At 42.7% G+C, this 5,403-nt stretch overlaps 2 long non-coding RNA genes across 19 annotated transcripts in view; one reads left to right on the top strand and one right to left on the bottom strand.

Moving 5' to 3' along the window:
- Window positions 1-1,028: 1,028 nt before the first annotated feature.
- Window positions 1,029-2,943, bottom strand: LOC127918796 (uncharacterized). 18 transcript variants are annotated; one of them, XR_008100813.1, is made up of 4 exons: window positions 2,299-2,403; window positions 1,979-2,120; window positions 1,837-1,942; window positions 1,029-1,549 (listed from the first exon to the last, which is right to left on the bottom strand). It is a non-coding gene; the product is annotated as an uncharacterized LOC127918796 (long non-coding RNA). The 18 variants fall into 18 exon arrangements; XR_008100810.1 differs by lacking the exon at window positions 2,299-2,403 and adding an exon at window positions 2,477-2,943 and having other exon boundaries at window positions 1,907-2,120; XR_008100814.1 differs by lacking the exons at window positions 1,837-1,942; window positions 2,299-2,403 and adding an exon at window positions 2,477-2,943 and having other exon boundaries at window positions 2,015-2,120.
- A 909-nt stretch (window positions 2,944-3,852) lies between these two features.
- The window catches only part of LOC127918795 (uncharacterized), a 2,790-nt gene continuing 1,239 nt past the window's right edge, over window positions 3,853-5,403 (top strand). The window contains exon 1 of the long non-coding RNA XR_008100806.1: window positions 3,853-4,001. This is a non-coding gene — a long non-coding RNA (uncharacterized LOC127918795). The remainder of the gene's footprint in view (window positions 4,002-5,403) is intronic.

The raw sequence follows: 5,403 nt of genomic DNA, 5'->3' as shown, positions 1-5,403 counted from the left end.
CAAGGCCATCAGACTGTTAAACAGCCACCACTAACAGTGAGTGGCTGCTGCCAACACACTGTCATTGACACTGACCCAACTCCAGCCATTTTAATAATGGGAATTGATGGGAATTATGTAAATATATCACTAGCCACTTTAAACAATGCTACCTTATATAATGTTACTTACCCTACATTATTCATCTCATATGCATATGTATATACTGTACTCTACATCATCGACTGCATCCTTATGTAACACATGTATCACTAGCCACTTTAACTATGCCACTTTGTTTACTTTGTCTACACACTCATCTCATATGTATATACTGTACTCGATACCATCTACTGTATGCTGCTCTGTACCATCACTCATTCATATATCCTTATGTACATATTCCTTATCCCCTTACACTGTGTATAAGACAGTAGTTTTGGAATTGTTAGTTAGATTACTTGTTGGTTATCACTGCATTGTCGGAACTAGAAGCACAAGCATTTCGCTACACTCGCATTTAACATCTGCTAACCATGTGTATGTGACAAATAAAATTTGATTTGATTTGATTTGATGGAGCACTACAGCTGTTCCAGTAAGAGGAACCATCTGACCAGCACGGTAACACATGCAACAACATCACACTTTGTTGTTCATAACCTTGTCACGGCTGGAGTTAAGGTGAGGAGAACCTCTAGGGGGCAGATTTCCCTAGTCATCCCCAAACATCTGACAGAGTATGGACCATATGTAACCGGTATGGTTTGACCATGGACACGACTAGAACCTGGGCAGTAAAATGGCTGGTCCCCTGGCTGCGGTCACAGGTGGAGTCCATGTCAGGGTACATGTAGATAGTCTATACTTGGTCTAGTGCATATGCATAGTTTTAATTGAATGAGACTATGTGTCACACATATAGAGTAGTAGTGATGTCACAATGACACACACACATTCCATTGAGTAGAATCCACAGCCTTTCAGTCTCTTCTCATCTGAAGAGACTTCAGAAACACTCCATTTGGATCTGGCTTTTAAGACATATCTAGTCTTGTTTGTAAGGATTTTCCCAATAGCCAGCCCACACTAAACAATCCACTCATGTTAATTCTGTTGCCCCTTCACTCTCTTCTCTATCCAATGCCAAAAGTATTTTTGCGTTTTCTGTTTCTCCTTGCTGTTTTACTGTTGTCGCCATGACGACCGGGTCCCTCTACCGCAAATGTTGTTCTATGCAGATACTAGATTATCACAGAGTGTTGCTATGGGTCACAACATGATGGAATGATGCTTCCCCTTTGTGTTGAGTTTATATCTGTATGCTCAAGTGTGTTTATGTGTGTGTGTGTACCCACATACAGTATATTTATCATAGGACACAGTGTACCCACATACAGTATATTTATCATAGGACACAGTGTACCCACATACAGTATATTTATCATAGGACACAGTGTACCTACATACAGTATATTTATCATAGGACACAGTGTACCTACATACAGTATATTTATCATAGGACACAGTGTACCTACATACAGTATATTTATCATAGGACACAGTGTACCTACATACAGTATATTTATCATAGGACACAGTGTACCCACATACAGTATATTTATCATAGGACACAGTGTACCCACATACAGTATATTTATCATAGGACACAGTGTACCACACATACAGTATATTTATCATAGGACACAGTGTACCCACATACAGTATATTTATCATAGGACACAGTGTACCCACATACAGTATATTTATCATAGGACACAGTGTACCCACATACAGTATATTTATCATAGGACACAGTGTACCCACATACAGTATATTTATCATAGGACAGTGTACCCACATACAGTATATTTATCATAGGACAGTGTACCCACATACAGTATATTTATCATAGGACACAGTGTACCCACATACAGTATATTTATCATAGGACACAGTGTACCTACATACAGTATATTTATCATAGGACACAGTGTACCCACATACAGTATATTTATCATAGGACACAGTGTACCCACATACAGTATATTTATCATAGGACACAGTGTACCCACATACAGTATATTTATCATAGGACAGTGTACCCACATACAGTATATTTATCATAGGACACAGTGTACCTACATACAGTATATTTATCATAGGACACAGTGTACCCACATACAGTATATTTATCATAGGACACAGTGTACCCACATACAGTATATTTATCATAGGACACAGTGTACCCACATACAGTATATTTATCATAGGACACAGTGTACCCACATACAGTATATTTATCATAGGACAGTGTACCCACATACAGTATATTTATCATAGGACACAGTGTACCTACATACAGTATATTTATCATAGGACACAGTGTACCCACATACAGTATATTTATCATAGGACAGTGTACCCACATACAGTATATTTATCATAGGACACAGTGTACCCACATACAGTATATTTATCATAGGACACAGTGTACCCACATACAGTATATTTATCATAGGACACAGTGTACCCACATACAGTATATTTATCATAGGACACAGTGTACCAAACACAAGCACAAAATGATTCCACACGGGACGAGACCCATAATCATCTGCGCAATACACGCGGCACGAAGGCCAGAACAACAGAGCAGAACAATGGCCAATGGACATGGGAACAATAATCGACAGGACAATGGTGAACAAAGGGCACACTGATACAATTACTAATCAAATGGAATACCGGCCAGGTGTGTTATGACCGTTCTGGAGGGATACATGATCTCTCTCTCTCTCTCTCTCTCTCTCTCTCTCTCTCTCTCTCTCTCTCTCTCTCTCTCTCTCTCTCTCTCTAGTGGTATCCAGAGGTGAGGATAACTGGTGACTAAGAGTGGATAATAAAATATTTCTCTCTCCATTTCTCTCTCTCTCTCTCTCTATTTCTCTCTCTCTCTCTCTCTCTCTCTCTCTCTCTCTCTCCTCCCCCCCCTCTCTCTCCTCCTCCTCCCCCACCCTCTCTCTCTCTCTCTCTCTCCTCTCTCTCTCCTCCCTCCTCCCCCACCCCCTCTCACTCTCTCTTCTCTCCCCCCACTCCCTCTCTCCTCTCTCTCTCTCTCTCTCCTCCTCCCCACCCCCTCTCTCTCTTCCTCCTCCCCCCACCCCCTCCCTCCCTCTCTCTCACCTCCTCCTCCCCCACCCCTCCCTCCCTCCTCCTCCTTCTCCCCCACCCCCCCTTCTCTCTCTCCCTCCTCCCCCACCCCTCCCTCTCTCTCTCTCCCTCCTCCCCCACCCCTCTCTCTCTCTTTCTCTCTCTATCTCCCTCCTCCCCCACCCCCTCCCTCTCTCTCTCCTCCTCCCCCACCCCACCTCCTCCCTCTCTCTCGCTCTCCCTCCTCCTCCCCCCTCCCTTCTCCCTCTCTCTCTCTCTCTCTCTCTCTCTCTCTCTCTCTCTCTCTCCTCCTCCCCCACCCCTCCCTCTTCTCTCTCTCTCTCTCTCTCTCTCTCTCTCCTCTCTCTCTCTCTCTCTCTATCTCCTCCCCCACCCCTCACCCTCTCTCTCTCTCTCTCTCCTCCTCCCCCACCCCCTCACCTCTCTCCTCTATCTCTCTCTCTCTCTCTCTCTTCTCTCTCTCTCTCTCTCTCCTCTCTCTCTCTCTCTCTCCTCCACCCCTCCCTCTCTCTCCCCTCCTCCCCCCCCACCTCCTCCCTCTCTCCTCCTCCCCCCTCCTCCTCCCTCTCCCCTCTCTCTCTCTCTCTCTCTCTCTCTCTCCTCCCCTCCCCACCCCCACCCCTCTCTTTCTCTCTCCTCCTCCCCCCCACCCCCTCCCTCCCTCCCTCTCTCTCTCTCTCTCTTTAGTGGTACCCAGAGGGTGCGTCACCACTGCCCGTCAACCCCTATCATCCTAGTGGGTACTAAGCTGGATCTGAGGGATGAGAAGGAGACCATCGAGAAGCTCAAAGAGAAGAAACTGGCCCCCATCACCTACCCACAAGGCCTAGCGCTGGCCAAGGACGTTGGTAGGTCATTGCATATAATAATCCATTACTTTTTATGATGATGGAGTTGTATTTTGTAAAGTACTCTAAAGTGTTAAAACCTCTTGGGGCTAGGGGCATAATTTTCATTTCAACTTCCTGCTACTCATGCCAAGAATATAAGATATGCATATTATTCATAGATTTAGATAGAAAACACTCTGAAGTTTCTAAAACAGTTTGAATCATGTCTGTGAGTATAACAGAACTTATGTAGCAGGCAAAACCCGAGGACTAACCGTTCAGAATTATTTTTTTGAGGTCTCTGTCTGTTCAGTGAGTTCTCGTTGGAAAACGATTTGGCTGGTTTTCAGTTCCTACCACTTCCAATGGATGTCACCAGTCTTTGGAATTTGGTTGAGGTTATTCCTTTGTGCAATGAAGAAGTAGGCCAACTAGGAACTTGGTAACACTGTTGAGAGTTGCGCAAGACGTGAAAAGTAGCTGGTTTGTTTTCTTCTTGGATTGAACAACAGATAGACCCGTCTACAATTTGATCGATTATTAACGTTTAAAAATACCTAAAGTTGTATTACAAAAGTAGTTTTAAATATTTTGGCAAAGTTTATAGGCAACTTTGAAATATTTTGTAGTGACATTGCGTTTTTGGAAGCTGTTTTTTCTGGATCAAACGCGCTTTATAAATGGACATTTAGATATATATGGACGGAATTAATCGAACAAAAGGACCAATTGTGATGTTTATGGGACATATTGGAGTGCCAACAAAAGAAGCTCGTCAACAGTAATGCATGTTTTATATTTTATTTCTGCGTTTTGTGTAGCACCTGCAGGGTTGAAATATGCTACCCCTTTGTTTACTGTTGTGCTATCATCAGATAATAGCTTCTTATGCATTCGCCGAAAAGCCTTTTAAAAATCTGTCATGTTGGCTGGAATCACGAGTGTAGCTTTAATCGAGTATCTTACATGTGTGATTTAATGAAAGTTTGATTTGATATAATTTTTAAAAATTTGCCGCGCTGCATTTTCCTGTTTTTTGCCCAAGTGGGACACGACTGTCCCGCCTATCCGTAAGAAGCTGACGTTAATAGGGTTTTATAAAATACAGTACATTTGATTGATTGATATTTTGTCTTCCAAGTGTTCTATGACTAGTATTAAATGAGAGGAGCTGTACCAATCTCTTCAGACAGCATCTCCTCAGATTCATATCTGAGATGAATATTTACATGAATGGAGAATGAAGTGCCTATCTGGGTTGTCTACATGTACACAGTTCTCTCTCTCTCTCTCTCCATGGGAAACATGTGTTTACATTGCCAAAGCATGTGAAGTAGAAAATAAACTAAAGTAAAACAAACAATAAAAATGAACAGTAAACATTACACTCACAGCAGTTCCAAAATAATAAGGACATTTC

The sequence above is a fragment of the Oncorhynchus keta genome, unplaced genomic scaffold, assembly GCF_023373465.1.
Source record: "Oncorhynchus keta strain PuntledgeMale-10-30-2019 unplaced genomic scaffold, Oket_V2 Un_contig_14908_pilon_pilon, whole genome shotgun sequence".
NCBI lineage: Eukaryota > Metazoa > Chordata > Actinopteri > Salmoniformes > Salmonidae > Oncorhynchus > Oncorhynchus keta.
The sequence above is the reverse complement of the archived record's forward strand: the minus strand, read 5'-3'. Positions and strand labels throughout refer to the sequence as shown.